The sequence below is a fragment of the Zingiber officinale genome, chromosome 7A (genome assembly GCF_018446385.1).
Source record: "Zingiber officinale cultivar Zhangliang chromosome 7A, Zo_v1.1, whole genome shotgun sequence".
Lineage (NCBI taxonomy): Eukaryota > Viridiplantae > Streptophyta > Magnoliopsida > Zingiberales > Zingiberaceae > Zingiber > Zingiber officinale.
In genome coordinates, this window is record NC_055998.1 from 4,044,603 (window position 1) to 4,061,447 (window position 16,845).

A 16,845-nucleotide genomic window follows, 5' to 3' on the forward strand; every position below is an offset into this window, starting at 1 on the left:
CCAAGGCCCAGACCAGGGATATAAGTGGCTCTGAGGGGACTAACTGATTGGAGGGGTGTTGGGGTAGTAGGCCGAGCTGTACATGGGGCCCGGGTGCGAACAGGGGTAGCCGGCCGGGGTGGACGCGCAGTCCGGGGTGAGTAGCGCGAGCCAAAGGGGCAGGTCAGAGGCCAGAAGACCCTCGGCGAGCAGGTCGGGGTGGAGGATCGGCCGGGGCAGCCCCACCGATTGAAGTCGAAGATGACTAGGGGAGTGCTTTCCTCTGTAGGATAACTCGGCCACGTCTCATTATTTCCATATCGCTCAGAGGAAGGGGCTGAACCTCCGAGGCGTGGGTTAAGACTTCAGCTGCACAAGATACCATTAGTTGCCGCAAAGAAAATAAAATGCCCACGAAGTGATAACTGAATGGAAAGAGAGGCTTACCCAGGGAACGAGGTGTCTCAAGGGTCAGATAACTCAGGCGAAAATAGGACAACAATTCCTCCTCAAATAAGAGACGCGTTAAGTTCAACTGTCAGCCGGCCAAGTGAGACGAGACTTCTATGTAAGAAGAATCAAGATGAAATTCCCCTAGTTCGGGAGATGGAGGAAGTGATTGTTGCCATTGCAAGAGCCACTCCACCTCGTGAGGAAAGCTAATGAAGAAAAATTTGTTCCTCCAGCTCGGGTCAGAAGGCGGTAGGGATGAGAAAAAAGTAGTTCGAAGACGGGGCTGAAAACGGAATGTGCCCTCTTCCTGGTGCCGGAGGGTGAAGAAGCAATGAAATAAGTGGGTGGACCAGGATAGTTCACACACATCACATAATACTACAAAGTCACAGAGGATCCTTATGGAGTTGGGTGTTAGTTGTCCCAGGGGAATCCGGAAGTAGCGGCATATGTCGGAAAAGAAAGGGTGAAGAGGAATACGAAGGCTAGCCATAAATTGCTTTTTAAAGAAAGTGCAATATCCATAGGGAGGATCAAAAAATCGATGTATCCCGGTAGGAATGACTATATGCGCATTATCCTCGACTCCGTAAGTATAGCGTAGGTCATCCCGATCCAATTCATCGAAAGTGGACAAGCCCGGGTAGTACACCGCTGCCAAAAAAGGAAGGAAAGATGGGGACGCCATGAGAAAAAGGAACAAAAGGGAGAAAGATCAAGCAGAAAGCTGTCGGCGTAAAAGCAAGAGGATCTGAAGTAAGGAGGGATTCAAACAAAAGGAAGAGAAAAAGGACATGAAGCGCTTGAAGTTGAAAGCGAGGAGAATATTTATAGCTGCCGAGCAAAGGGACAATTTCGTCAGACTATGATCCATCGGAGCAAAATAAGGGGCGGGAACAAAGAGAGCCAAAGGATCTTCCTTGGAAATAACACCCGAGGGCATATTTGGAAAAGTACCGGCGCGAAGTATGAAGAGGCGGATCTCGGGAAAAGATACTGATCCGGCAATAAGGACAGGGGACCCCCTTTGAGGGGAGTTAATGACACGTAGAGGTCAAAAGTCAAAAGGGTCAGCCTGACGGCCAGCCGATCGGAGAAGGGTCGGGCCGATCGGAGAAGGGTCGGGTCGACCGGCCGAACGGGTCCGAGCGGAGTCAAAGACAACCCGACGGGGAGTCGGGTTTCCGATGCTCATGGTGAACAGGGTCGCCAGGCCGAGCGGGTAGCCCGCTCAGCCGAGGCATAAGGCGACAATTCTGTGAAGGAACAGTCTCAGCCGAGCACGCGACCGAGAGTCTTCCCGGTCGGACGGATACCTATGCCCGGTCGGAGGTGATGTGCCTGCCGAGCGGCTGGACGCTCGGCTCGGGGAAAGAAAGAGACAAGGGCAAGGGGACATTAGGGAACATCATCTTCTGACAACGGGCATGTTCGACGACTAGGCCATACGCAGAATCGTACGATGGAAGGTTCTGCTGTCCCATCAGAGAGGTGCTCAGACTGTAGCAGTATGGTGTCAGGCATGCTCCTCTGGTAAGCCCATACTAAGATATGGTACATGACATGTGTACGCCTCGGTAAGTGTGCATAAGCCTCCTCACAGCTCTATATAAGAGCCCTCAGACTTCGCCGGAGGTACGCGATCTCTCATCTTTGGAGCCACTTCATCATTTTCCTCTTGCCTGACTTGAGCGTCGGAGGGTCGTCGCCGGGAACCCCTTCCATGCCCGACTTCTTTGCAGGTTCGCCGGAGATCCATACGGCCGGTCAGAGATCCACGTCACCAGTTCGGAGAGCGCCAGGTGCCCAACGTCCATCGACTCAGCATTCGGACAGGATCAAATTGGCGCCATCTGTGGGAACGCCCCTGCATCCGAGCGGAAGAGATGGCTGGACGACCTCACACCGTGATGCTCTCCCAGGAGGAGCTCGACACTCTAATCAAGGCAAGAGCAGCTAAGCTCGTGGAGCAACAGAAATAGAAGGTGCAAGCCGAGCGACTGGAGCAACAAGCGACATCAGCGTTAGGAGGCCGAGCGGCAGCAGAGTTCCGACCGGAGAACATCTCAGCATGGGGCCGAGGTAAGGATCCGATCGGCATCCAAGGAGAAGCACTGCCTGCCCCGATGCCATTTCCTCGGGCCCTATTCCGTACACCTCCTGAAGTCGCACCAGCTAACCTTGATCGAGGATCTTCATTCGACGAGGCACTCGGGCGAGACTATAGAAAAGGCAAGGCTCCCCGAACGGACGCCTCCCCCGAGCGGATCAACCGACAGTTTTCAGAGGACATCCTGCGGGACCCTCTGCCAAAGCATTATGTGCCCCCGGCGATCGAGGAATACAACGGAACCACCGACCCGGACGACCATCTAGGTAAGTTCGACAACACAGCTATACTACATCAATACACAGATGGAGTGAAATGCCGGGTGTTCCTTACCACCCTCTCGAGATTGGCACAACGATGGTTCCGGAGACTGCCGGACGGATCCATCACCAGCTTAAAGAGTTCCGCATCGCTTTTCTCCATCATTTTACGAGCAGTCGGTGTTACTAGAAGACCAGTGTTAGTCTATTTGCCATCAAGCAAGAGCCCAGGGAGCCGCTCCGAGCTTACATCCAACGATTCAACCGGGTGGCCATGGATATTCCAACGGCCACCTCAGAAACAATGATGAATGCGTTCACGCAAGGCCTCGTGGACGGTGACTTCTTCCGTTCACTTATTCGAAAGCCGCCCCGAGACTATGATCATATGTTACACCGGGCCAATGAGTACATTAATGTGGAGGAAGCATAGGCGGCCCGAAGAAAAGAAGCTCCAACTGAGCGGCTAGCCCCTACCGAGCGGAAACCGCTCACTGGCCACCAGCCGCCCAGAGGACCGCGCATCGAAGCAGTCCGCCCTCACCACGCAAGGTCCCATGCCATCCAAGAGGTAGCTGCCGAGCAGCCCAAACCAAAAAAGAAGGTATGGACTCCCATGTTTTGCTCATTCCACCGGACCGACACGCATAACACACGAGATTGCCGAAGCCTTCCCCTGATCGCCCACCCCGCTCCCCGGAGTGACCGCCGTCGATCGCCATCATCCGACAAGCGACAGCGACACCATGAAGCCGATCGACGGATATCCAGAAAGTCTCCCGAGCGGTATCATCCTCAGAGGCATGAGGACAATCCCCGGGTATCTAAGGAGCGGCCTAGGCCATTCGCACGGGAGGAAGAAAATAGAAGCAACACGTCCCGGGACGAAATCAACATCATCGCTGGTGGACCGACCGGAGGTGACTCCAACAGAGCAAGGAAGGCGAGTGTTAGGCAGCTCCAGATCCATGCGGTCGGCTGTAGTCAAGAACGGGCGAGCGGGCCCGAAATCAGTTTCGGGCCCAGGGACCTTGAGGGAGTCGAAGTGCCACATGACGACGCTCTCCTCATCAAAGCGGTAATAGCTAACTATACTATTCACCGCATTTTCATCGATATAGGCAGCTCTGTCAACATTATCTTTAAGAAGGCTTTCGACCAACTGCAAATTGATCAAGCTGAGTTGCTGCCCATGACAACCCCCCTCTACGGGTTTACGGGCAATGAAGTTCTACCGGTCGGACAGGTCCGACTGGCTATTTCACTGGGAGAAGAGCCGCTCAGAAGGATGCGGACTGCCAACTTCGTCGTGGTCGACTCTCCCTCAGCATACAATGTTATCCTGGGGCGACCAGCGCTCAGTGAGTTCCGAGCGGCCGTCTCCACCTTCCTAGTTGAAGATAAAGTTGGAGAAGTGCGAGGAGACCAGCTGGCGGCTCGGCGATGCTACGTCGAAATGGTCCGAGCCGAAGCTAATTCCGCGCAGAAGATGCCACGGATCGAGGTGAACGCCATAACCGAAAAACCACCCTCTTTGGTTTATGAAGAAAAAGAGGAGGTGCAGATCCACCCGATTGGAGGCCACCACATTCATTGCGGTCGATCTGGAGGCAAGCCAGAAAAAGGAGGTGATCAAATGTCTCCAGAGAAACTACGACGTCTTCGTTTGGTTGACGCATGAGCTGCCGGGAATTTCGCCAAGTATCGCACAGCATGAGCTTCACGTCCGACCGGACGCTCGGCCAGTAAAGCAAAGGAAGAGGGACTTTAGCCCCGAACAAAACGCCATCATCCGAGCGGAGGTCGAGAAGCTCCTGGAGGCCAACCATATAAGGGAGGTCCAGTTCCCGAGTTGGCTCGCAAATGTAGTGCTAGTCTCCAAGTCGGGCAACAAGTGGAGGGTTTGCATCGATTCCCGGGATCTCAACAAAGCATGCCCAAAGGATTTCTACCATCTACCCCGGATTGATCAACTGGTGGACTTCACAGCCGGGTGCGAGCTGATATGCATGCTAGATGCCTATCAGGGCTACCATCAGGTGCCGCTCGCTCGAGAAGATCAAGAGAAGGTCAGCTTCGTCACAGCCGACGGCACTTACTGTTACAATGTAATGCCGTTCGGACTAAAGAACGCGGGAGCAACCTACCAGCGCCTGATGAACAAGGTATTCAAGGAGTAGATCGGACGCAATTTAGAAGTGTACGTGGATGATATTCTCATCAAGTCTGTCCGAGCGGCTGATCTTTTTACGGATATGGAGGAGACCTTCCAACCGTTGAGGAAGTATGGAATCAAGCTGAACCCTCAGAAATGTTTGTTCCGAGCAAAAGGCGGACGTTTCTTGGGCTATATAGTGACCGAGCGGGGCATAGAGGCAAATCCCAACAAGGTAAAACGTTGCAAGATATGTCGCCCCCAAGAAATCTGAGGGAAGTACAACGCCTGATTGGGCGGATAACTGCATTGTCAAGATTCATCTATAAGATTACCGACCGGAGTCTCCCTTTTTTCAAGATCCTGCGCAAAGCTACTAAGTTTCATTGGGATGAGGAATGCGATCAGCGTTTGAGGAGCTAAAGACATACCTGAATTCCTAGCCCGTGTTAGCCAAGCCAGCTATAGGTGAGCCGCTCTGTATTTATTTATCTTCAACCGAGCGGGCAGTAGGTTCGGCATTAGTAAGGGCGAGCGGTGAGGAACAACCCGTGTACTTCTTGAGCCATATTCTAAAAGATGCTGAATCTCGCTACACTGGGCTCGAGAAGCTGACTTTTGCTTTGGTCCTCGCCGCTCGGAGACTTCGTCCTTATTTCCTAGCACATACAATCATCGTCCGGACAAATAGCCCATTGGGAAGAGTGCTATTGAACCCAGAAGCGTCTGGATGGCTCATCAAATGGACAACGGAGTTGAGTGAATTTGACATTCAGTATCAACCCCGTTCGGCGATAAAGGCGCAATCCTTAGCAAATATTGTTACCGAAGTACAAAAACCCGAACCCGAAGCTATGTGGAAAATATTTGTGGATGGATCGTCCACTCGGCTTGGGAGCGGGATTGGTGTGTTATTACTCTCTCCCCAAGAAGAACGGATGCACCTATCCGTCTGGCTAGATACAGAGCCACAAATAATGAAGCAGAGTATGAGGCCCTCATAGCTGGCTTGCAGGCCGCCCGGCATGTAGGAGCCAGTCGGGTGACACTCCATTCAGACTCTCAGCTGGCTACCCAGCAGCTCTCGGGCACTTTTGAGATTAACAACGCTCGGCTCAAGCTCTATGCTAAGGCCTTCGAAAAGATCAAGACCCACTTCAGAGAAGTCATTATCTAGAAGATACCCCGAGCGGAGAACCAGGCGGCAGATGAATTAGCCAAGCTAGCAAGCTCGATATCACCGGTCGTCGTCCAGCAGCCAATTAAGCAAGTATCCTTGGTGGCGCACATTGACCGGATGGAGGGCCTCGCATTCCCGAGCGATTGGAGGACAGCCATCATAGAGTTTCTGCGCTCGGGTGTGACACCGTCCGATCGGGAGGAAGCCCAGCAATTAAGGAGGAGAGCCGGTCGGTTCACACTCGTTGGAGACCAACTCTACAAGAAGGCTTTCTCCCGCCCACTTTTGAAATGTGTGAGCTCGGAGGATGCAGAGTACATCCTCCAGGAAGTGCACCAAGGATCGTGCGGAGGACATCCGGGCGGGCGATCGCTGGCTAGGAAAATCCTGCTGGCCGGGTACTTCTGGCCAACCCTGCAAGCAGATGCCGCTCGGACCGTCGCAACGTGCCTCTCCTGCCAGAAGTACCACAACGTCTCCCACCGACTAGCGGAGGAGATGAAAGAATCTACAGTGTCATGTCCGTTCGATCAGTGGGGAATGGATATCGTAGGTCCGTTCCCTATGGCGACCGGTCAGCGGAAGTTTCTACGAGTGGCGGTCGACTACTTTTCCAAATGGGTGGAGGCCGAGCCACTGGCCAAGATCACCGAGCAGATAGTCAAAAGGTTTATCTGGCAGCATATAATCTGTCGGTTCGGCATTCCTCGCCGGCTCATATCTGATAACGGGCGACAGTTCGTCGGGAAGCAGCTCGAAGAATGGTGCAAAAGTTATGGCATCGAATAACACTTTACTTCCGTGGCATATCCCCAGAGCAACGGCCAAGCTGAAGTAACCAACCGAGAAATCCTCAGAATTCTTCGGGCTCGGCTTAACCACATAGAAGGAAGCTGGGTGGACGAGCTGGAGGGCGTCCTATGGGCTATCTGCACGACCCCAAAGGAGAGAACGGGCGTCACGCCATTCCATTTAGTGTACGGCGGCGAAGCAGTTATCCCAGTTGAAGTCGGCGTAGAGTCCGTCCGGATCTAGAGCTATGATGATGACAATGCCGAGCGAAGGGAGATGGAGTTGGACTTGATCAACGAAGAGTGAGCCAAGGCGTCCGTCCGGCTGATGGCGTACCGGCAGAGAATGAAGCAGAACTACAACCAGTGCGTGATCCCTAGAGCATTCCAGGTCGGTGACCTAGTGTGGAAGAAAGTAAAGCCAGTCGGGGATATTGGCAAGCTGGAGGCTCCTTGGGCGGGCCCCTTCAAAGTCATCGAGAAGCTCCGCTCGGGTGCCTATTATCTGGAGGATGAAGACAGATGGCAATTGGATCGACCATGGAGCGCAAACCACCTCTAGCCTTATCGGGAGGGGTGAAAGGTGCGCCAATGTAATGTATGCTGTATATTTTCCATTCGACTGTATACTTGAAATGCAGGAGTAAAAAATCGAAAAATTAGCATAAGTATAGGGCATCGTCAGCCGAATCGGAAGACCGTCGATCTCCGACGTTAAATATCGAGAGTCAAACCGGCGACTATAAACCCTCTAGCCGGAAGACCGTTGAGCTCCGACGTTAAATATCGAGAGTCAAACCGGCGACTATAAACCCTCCAGCCGGAAGACCGTCGAGCTCCGACGTTAAATATCGAGAGTCGAACTGGCGACTATAAACCCTCCGGCCGGAAGACCGTTGAGCTCCGACGTTAAATATCGAGAGTCGAACTGGCGACTATAAACCCTCCGGCCGGAAGACCGTCGAGCTTCGACGTTAAATATCGAGAGTCGAATCGGCGACTATAAACACTCCGGCCGGAAGACCGTCGAGCTCCAACGTTAAATATCGAGAGTAGTACCGGCGACTATAAACCCTCCGGCCGGAAGACCGTCGAGCTCCGACGTTAAATATTGAGAGTCGAACCGGCAACTATAAACCCTCCGGCCGGAAGACCGTCAAGCTCCGACATTAAATATCGAGAGTCGAACCGGCGACTATAAACCCTCCGGCCGGAAGGCCGTCGAGCTCCAATGTTAAATATCGAGAGTCGGACCGGCGACTATAAACCCCCCGGCCGGAACGAAAGACGCTTGAAGAGAAGCGGCAAGGGAAAGTAGTGACAAGTCGTATGCCACCTACGCCCGCTCGGGAGGCCTAGTTGGCCGAGTTGTGTGTCATAGGCCCTGACCAATCACCCACAAGCATGCAAAGTAAAAATGAAGTTGCACAAAGATAAATTTTTCATTGAAATTAGAGAAATCAAAGCCGAGCAGCTGAATTACAAAAAAGGAAGTTTTTGGCCGAGCGACCGAATTACATAAAGACTTCTATTCCAGAAAATCATAAAGGTCCTTAGGGATGGTGCTAAGGAGCGCCGCATAGTCTTGAGCCGGGATGTTGGCGGAGTCCGGGAGCTGACCCTTGGACTTCTGATAGTCCATCGTGGCGGTGATGGCAAGCTCAAAGGCATTATACATCCGCTCGCACACTTTTTCTGAAAATTCGGTCAAGCGGATGTGCTTCAGCCTCAGGGCTGCGACTTGGCCGGGTTCCGCCTCTTGATATTCCTTGAAGGCAACTTGGGAAGCTTCGAGAGACTCCTGCAACGTCTTCAGTGCATCTTTATGTTTAAGCGCCTCGGTCGAGCGGCTCGCCTTCTCGTCGTCCAGCTGCTCCATCAGCTCTTTGATTCGCTGCTCCAGGCCCCGGGCCTCGACGTTCTTCTTCTCCAGATCGGCGATAGCCGTTTTCTTCCGATCGGTGGCCAGGCTTATTTTTCGATCCAGTGATTTGACCTGTCGTTCAAGTTCGGCCAGAGTATGGGCCTGGTCGGCCGTCTTCTTTTGCTCAGCCGCCAACAGATCTTGGGTCTTCTTGAGCTCTTTCTGTAGCTCGGCGTATGAAGGACCATGGGAGAGAGCGCCGCCCGAACTCCTTAGCCTTTTTAACTCTTCGTCCACCATGGCCAGACAATTGGAGACAGCGATCTCCTCTACCCATCTCTGACATAAATAAAATCATTAATAGCCGATCGGAGAAAGCGCGTAGAAGACTCCAAAGAAAACATACTTACCCCAGTGGCCTGCTGTATATGGCTGTTGGCCAGATTGCTGAGTGGAATCATCGCGACACGTGCCCGAGCGTCAGCCCACATCTCGGCTAGGGGCCCCTTCATGGTGATCATGTGCTCGGGCGCGGTTGGCTGATCAGACTCGGGCATCAACTCTTCGGTGGGGAGATGCAGGGAGACCCTGATGGTACGGTGCCGACCGGGAGTCGTCTGAGAGGAAGCTGGGGAAGGATCGGAGACCGGCGCAGAAAACTGGGACAAAATCACCGAGCGTTGGACTCGGCGGGGAGAGGGCGGAAGGGCGCTGACAGGTATGGCTTTGAGGGGGTCCGCGGACGCATCCAGTTGGGATGGGGTCCGATCGGAAGAGATCGCCTCGACCACTGGGGCTTTGCCGCGAGAATCGGTGGTGGTCCGTTCGAACGGCTGGACCGCGGAAGTGGCCGATCGAAGTGGTGTCTCCGTTCGGCGCCTCTTTTGTCGGAGAGGGCGCTCTTCCTCCTGAGCGGAGCCTTCCTCCTGGACTGTTGGTCCCCTGCTGGGGGTGGTGCCTCTTGCCACATCCCGGGGAGAGGCTTGAGCGGCTGACTCCTCGTGAGTCCCGCTCTCCCCTTCGTGTGAGTCGACCGACTCAATGCCAAGCAACTCCATCTCCTTGGCAACTGCGGCCTCGAGCGCCGCCGCTTTCCTCTTCAAAATCCCGGCCATCACGGACTCCATGACAATGTTCGCTGCAAATGAAAAAGGAGAAAATCAGTTAGCAATCAAGGCGAATGTACAAGTAAAATTCTTACCGAAGCCGCTCGGGAGGGGAGTCCGGATCGGACTCAGGCCAAATATGTACATCACCCCTTCAGGTAAGAACTTGTTGATGTCAAACTTCAGACCGGCTAGCATGTTGGCAGCGTAAAGATAGTCCGGTCGGGTCTTGAACCTCTTTAGCTCAGGGGAGATTGGTGGTCCGACCTGCCACTGGGTTCGGAAAGAGGCCCGTTCGGGAAGACGAAGATAGAAGTAATACTCTTTCCAATGTTTATTGGAAGAGGGCAGTTTATTAAAGAAGACTAAATCGGGTCGAGCCTGGAACATGTAAGTACCCAGCTCGGACTGTTTAGGATAATAAAAATAATACGAGACCTCCGGTCGGAGGGGAATGTTGTGAATTTTGAGCAAGACAACAACGCCACATAGAAGGCGAAAAGTGTTAGGGACTAAGCTTCCGAGCAGAATGCTGAAAAAATTACAGACTTCTACGATAAAGGGATGGAGTGGAAATCGTAGACCGGCTATGAACTGCTCGCGGAAAACACAGATAGCTCCGCGCGGCGGTTTGTGTGGCCAAGCGGAGGGGGAGGGTAAGATAAGTTCAAAGTCAGAGGAGATGTCAAAATTGTCCATCAGAATCTCGGCGTCGCGCCGATCGAAGCGCGACTCCATGGTGGTATACCACGGGCCGAGGGCTAGGTCTTGAGGTTGAGAAGAGCTGGCCATTGTCCGAACGGGTGAAACCACAAAAGGCAAGGAGAGGCAAATGATAGAAAGAAGAAGACGACAAACAATATAGCAACCAGAGAGCGAGAACTCGGCAAAAAATACGAGGATAGCAGAGAAGGGGTAAGGACCTTACGAAGAAGCTGAGGATCGAAAGGGGGAGGCTGGAGATCGCCGGAAACGGAAAAGCGGGATTGCCGAAAGTCTGAAACACCAAAGGGAGCTGTGGAGCACTAGAAGGCACAAATGCGGCGAGGAGGGGGAGAAGGTGAAGGCTTTATAGGGTTGAGCCCGAGTGGCCTTCACCGTCGGATGCAGGTCACAGGAACCGAAGCACGCATCGGGCCGTCCATTTCAAATCACCTCGGTCTCGTCGCCCGCGACGCTGCCATCGTATGATGACGGCAGCAGCGCCACGTGGCATTCGACCACTGGAGGGCATTTAATGAGCGTCTTCACGAGGCGCAGAGCGCATGCCCGGCCTTAATGTCGAAGATTGGCACAAATTTCGAAGAGATCCGAGGAATGTCGGCGTTGACTGAGGTGATAGCTACCCCCATGGGGGTCAGGCGGAGGATAGTTTCACAGAGACGGCGCTCGGCGTAACTGGTGGTCCAGTCAGTCAGACTAATCGCCTCCTTCGACTAGACTTGAAGGGGAGGCAAGTGATCCGGCAGTAAGGACGGGGGACCCCCTTTGAGGGGAGTTAATGACACGTAGAGGTCAAAAGTCAAAAGGGTCAGCCTGAGGGCCAGCCGATCGGAGAAGGGTCGGGTCGACCGACCGAATGGATCCGAGCGGAGTCAAAGACAACCCGACGGGGAGTTGGGTTTCCGACGCTCATGGTGAACAGGGTCGTCGGGCCGAGCGGGTAGCCCGCTCGGCTGAGGTATAAGGCGGCAATGCTATGAAGGAATAGTCTCAGCCGAGCACGCGACCGGGAGTCTTCCCGATCGGACGGATACCTATGCCCGGTCGGAGGTGATGTGCCTGCCGAGCGGCTGGACGCTCAGCTCGGGGAAAGAAAGAGACAAGGGCAAGGGGACATTGGGGAACACCATCTTCTGACAACAGGCATGTTCGACGACCAGGCCATACGCAGAATCGTACGACGGAAGGTTCTGTTGTCCCATCAGAGAGGTGCTCAGACTGTAGCAGTATGGTGTCAGGCATGCTCCTCTGGTAAGCCCATACTAAGGTATGGTACATGACACGTGTACACCTCGGTAAGTGTGCATAAGCCTCCTCACAGCTCTATATAAGAGCCCTCATACTTCGCCGGAGGTACGCGATCTCTCATCTTTGGAGCCACTTCATCGTTTTCCTCTTGCCTGACTTGAGCGTCGGAGGGTCGTCACCGGAAACCCCTTCCTGGCCTGACTTCTTTGCAGGTTCACCGGAGATCCATACGGCCGGTTAGAGATCCACGTCACCAGTTCGGAGAGCGCCACGTGCCCAGCGTCCATCAACTCAGCGTTCGGATAGGATCAAATACGAACAGTTGTCTTAGAAAAGTGCCCACGCTTTCCCGAGCTGGGCTTAACTCTTAAATTCCCCGGTCTTTGTCTATACAGACCTGGATCACAAGGGACCCCGGTCTGTTCTTAACTCTTAGTTTCCCGGTCTTTGGTTATCCAGACCTGTAATACGAGGCAAAGGACAGATCGAGGAGTAAGACCGAGGCAGGGGATCAGCAGAGAAGGACAAGGAAAGCAGGTCGGGGAAATAGAAGGATCCCCAACCAGGGGTAAATGAGACCTAAAATAGGTGGCCAAATTATACACAAGGCCTTGGGGCGTTTCAAACAGGCTCAGACGAACAATATACAAGACTACCAGTAATAGAGCAACACACTGTCAGATGATTAATATGCTAAGAGAAAATCGAGAGCCCGCGATCATGGGGTATTATGAGAAGGATAAACACGCTAAAGTGAAGATAAATCAGCAAATAAGTTGAAAGAGAGTTGGTTAGCTACAGTTTTACAACAAAAAGTGAAATACATGTTGCCATCTTAGGGATTATCGTCCGCAGGGGCGGGATTATCATCAGCAGGGCCAGCAGGAGGCTCAGGGAGGCAGGAAGTAGAATCGGTCGGAGGCTCGGGAAGAAGGAAGAAGTCATCATCATCTTTGAAAGAAGGGAGTGACCCATCAGGAATCTCGTTTATGATGCGACCTATATCTAAGAAATCTTCTGAAGGGGCAGCCCGAAGCAAATTCTGTTCAAACATTTGGCGAGCTCCTCCACCCGCGCCACTCCATGCCATGAAACTCATCAGATTTCCAATTATCCTCAAGAAGAAAGGGGAGGTAACGTAGGCTCGCCTATAAGCCCTCAGACGACCCACTTCCCCTGCCTGGTAATCTGTCAGCTTAGTTTGGGCCTTCTCCATATCAGCTCGGGCCTTCTCCTTCACAGCGTGGGCCAGAGTCAAGGCTTGTTGACTTTGAGAAACGTTCTCTTGAGCTTTCAGAAGGTCGGCCTGCATTGATTTAATGGTCGCTTGGCTGGCCTCCCACTGGTTTTGAAGGGTTTTCTCCCGGTCGGCGCTAGAAGCCAATTGACCCTGGACTTCAGTTAAAGTCTTCTGAAGAGTCTCCCGGGTTTCCTGCAGGCTCGCCAATTGGGCATCCTTTTTATCCAGCTCAGCTGCTAGCGCCCGACGCCTTTCCACTTCAGAAGCCAATTTGGGCTCGCTTGTCTACAAAGCCGCTTCCAAAGCCTTTATATTGTCAAAAGCTGCATGAGAAATACTACGGGCAGACTCTGCAGACTACCCAATCAAGAGAAGATAATGCGCTAGGTCTCCAGGAGTCGGATTGAGGGGGTCGCGAGGAGTTAGTGGCAACTCTAACTCCTCAAGACGAGCCTTTAATACCTCATTCTCCCTCTGTAAGCTGCAGGCATACTGAACGGCACTTAGGTTGGTGGAGCAAGCCTGCGTTAGATATAGGAAGAAAAATTATAAAAGATCTCAACAGAGGAACATAGAGATAAGAAGACTTACAGAAACAATCTGGCAAGCCGCTTGATCTAGCCCCTCCACCGGGGGATTCTTCCAAAACTTTCGATGGCCTGAGCGCCAGGAGGCCGCTAAGTCTCCCTCTAATTCAACCAGGGCAATAAGGGGAGGAGCCCCTTTAGTAGTTTCTGTGGCGGCGGCGGCATCTGATCCTGTGGAGGAAGGCAGGCGCCAAGAGTCAATAAAGGAATACTTCTTGCGACTTTTCCTCCGAGATCTAGAAGTAAACGCAGGAGTAGCTAAAGGAAGGGAGGCAGACTGAGTCACGGAGCTCTCGGGCTGGTCCATTAAAGGAAGGGGTAGTTGCTCGGGAGAAGAGGCTTTAGCAGGAACAGAGGTCTGATCGGATGTTATAGCCAGACTGGGGGTAAGGGCAGATATTTGGGGCGACACAACGGGAGTCTCCGGCACCGACACAACGGGAGTCTCCGTCACCAACATAACGGGAGCCTCTGGCACCAAAGAAATCTCCCGGTCAGGAGTAGATGTTAGGACCAAATGTGGAGCTAGAGGGGGGGGCGGGGGTGAATAGCTCGGCACGTGCTAGGTGCTTGACATTGCTTGTTTCTTCAAAGATATGCAGCGAAAATACAAGAAACAACTACAACAACGCTAACAAATGGATTTTACTTGGTATCCACCTCACAAGATGTGACTAGTCCAAGGATCCACGCATACACACACACCTTCACTAATAAACACTCCTTTTCGGTAACTACCGAATGCGGAGAAGCCTTATAAGACTCTCAATACAGAAAGAAAGGAAAGGGAACAAAAGTATAAGCAAAGCTTACAATGAATACAAGAAACCCTATCCTAGCTTTTTTCTTCTTGCTTTTGATCCGCCTCTTGACTTCGAAGAGCCTCCAAGAGCCTTCAAGAACTGGCGATCTAGAGCTTAGAGAGAGCTGTGGAGTTGCTGTCGAGAATCTCGAGTGAACAGTGTGAGCTCTATCGAAGAAGACGCACGCCAACGGTCTTTATCTGCGCCAACGGTCGGATCTCAATCGATTGGATTGCTCCCAATCGATCGGGGAGGCTTTGGATCGATCAACCGATCGATCCAGAGTGCCTCTGTGCTCTGGGAATTAGCCTGGATCGATTGGCCGATTGATCCAGGGCTTATCGCGACAAATCGCAGCTTCCCAATCGATCCACTGATAGATTAGGACCTATAGATCGATCAGCCGATCGATCCAGCAGGCTTCTGTGCGCTTGCGACTACCTCCCAATCAATCCACTGATCGATTGGGACGAAGGCTTCTCGTGGGGACTCCCCAATTGATCGGTCGATCAATTGGGCTCCAGCCAATCGATCGACTGATCGATCCAGCTGCTGGAGTGGATCGATTGGGACAAAGGCTTCTCATGGGGACTCCCCAATTGATCGGTTGATCAATTGGGCTCCAGCCAATCGATCGGCTGATCGATCCAGCTGCTGGTTTTTGCCCAAAACCAAGTCCCAAGCCCCCCAAACCAACATCCGGTCAACCTTGACCTGTTGGTACATCATGCCTAGCATCTGGTCTCCCTTGACCTGCTAGGACTCCCTCACCAAGTGTCCGATCAATCCCTTTGACCCACTTCAACTTTTCTCCTCTTGCCAAGTATCCGGTCAATCCCTTTGACCTACTTGGACTTTTCTTCCTTGTGCCAAGTATCCGGTCAATCCCTTTGACCTACTTGGACTTTCACCAGATGTCTGGTCAACCTTGACCCATCTGGATTTCCCTGTGCCAAGTATTCAGTCAATTCCTTTGACCTACTTGGACTTCCACCAGATGTCTGGTCAACCTTGACTCATCTGGATTTCCCTTGCCTGGCTTCACTCACCAGGACTTTCACCTAGCTTGACTCACTAGGACTTTCCAACTGCCTGGCTTCACTCACCAGGACTTTCACCTAGCTTCACTCACTAGGATTTTAACTTGGATTCACTCACCAGGATTTTCACTTCTGCCTAGCTTCACTCACTAGGTCTTTCACCTGGCTTCACTCACCAGGATTTCCATCTGCCTGGCTTCACTCACCAGGACTTTCACCTAGCTTCACCCACTAGGATTTTCACCTGGCTTCACTCATCAAGATTTTCACTTCTGCCTAGCTTCACTCACTAGGTCTTTCACCTGGCTTCACTCACCAGGATTTCCATCTGCCTGGCTTCACTCACCAGGACTTTCAAGTCAAGTATCCAGTCAATCCCTTTGACCTACTTGGCTCTTCTACATAATTTCCCCACATGAACAACTGCACCTGCAATCTCCATGTGTTGTTTATATGTATTGTCAACATGTATTGTCAAACCATCAAAACATAAACATTAAGACTCGAGCTTGACCCAATTTAAGCTCAGTCAAACTAGGTCAACCTTGACTTGGGGAATATTGCACCAACAATCTCCTCCTTTTTTATGTTTGACAATACCACTTGTTAAGTTAGGAAATTAGGCTAATCCCATAGCCTCAACTCCCTTCATGCCAATATATGAATGATGGTTCCCTTCATTCTCCTCCTTTTCTAGAGGGCAAACTCCCCCTTTAGGTACTGAAGGCCTATGAATGATGGTTCCCTTCATTCTCCTCCTTTTCTAGAGGGCAAACTCCCTCTTTAGGTACTGAAAGTCTAACTTAACCATGCATTCTCCCCCTATTGGCACACATCACAAACATGCCCCCATCTTTGGGCACACATCAAAAATAAACTTTCCCCCTGAAGAGTTACCCAACGTTGTTTACAACTTCACTCGTTGCTCACAACACAATAATGAAGGTCTCATATCCTTCATTATCATCAATTGCTCATCCGTGAGCAAACACCACTTGAGTAATGAAGATATCCACTCTCCATTATATCTCAATGCCTAACCTTGAGCATTTTCTCTAGAAGAAGGTTAACCACCTTCCAAGGTGCATGAAAAATAGATTTTCATGTCCTTAAAGAGTAACTCCCCCTAAAGACATGGTCGTACCTTCTGTCATTACACCAATAATGACTTGGGATCCCTAAACCTTTAGGAAACCCAAATTTAGAAGTTTAGAGGTTCAAATGTTCAAAATTTGAAGCAAACCTCAACCTAAACTTTAATTTAGTCTTCCTCGACCAATCCATCCTTGTTTTCAACATGAAAACA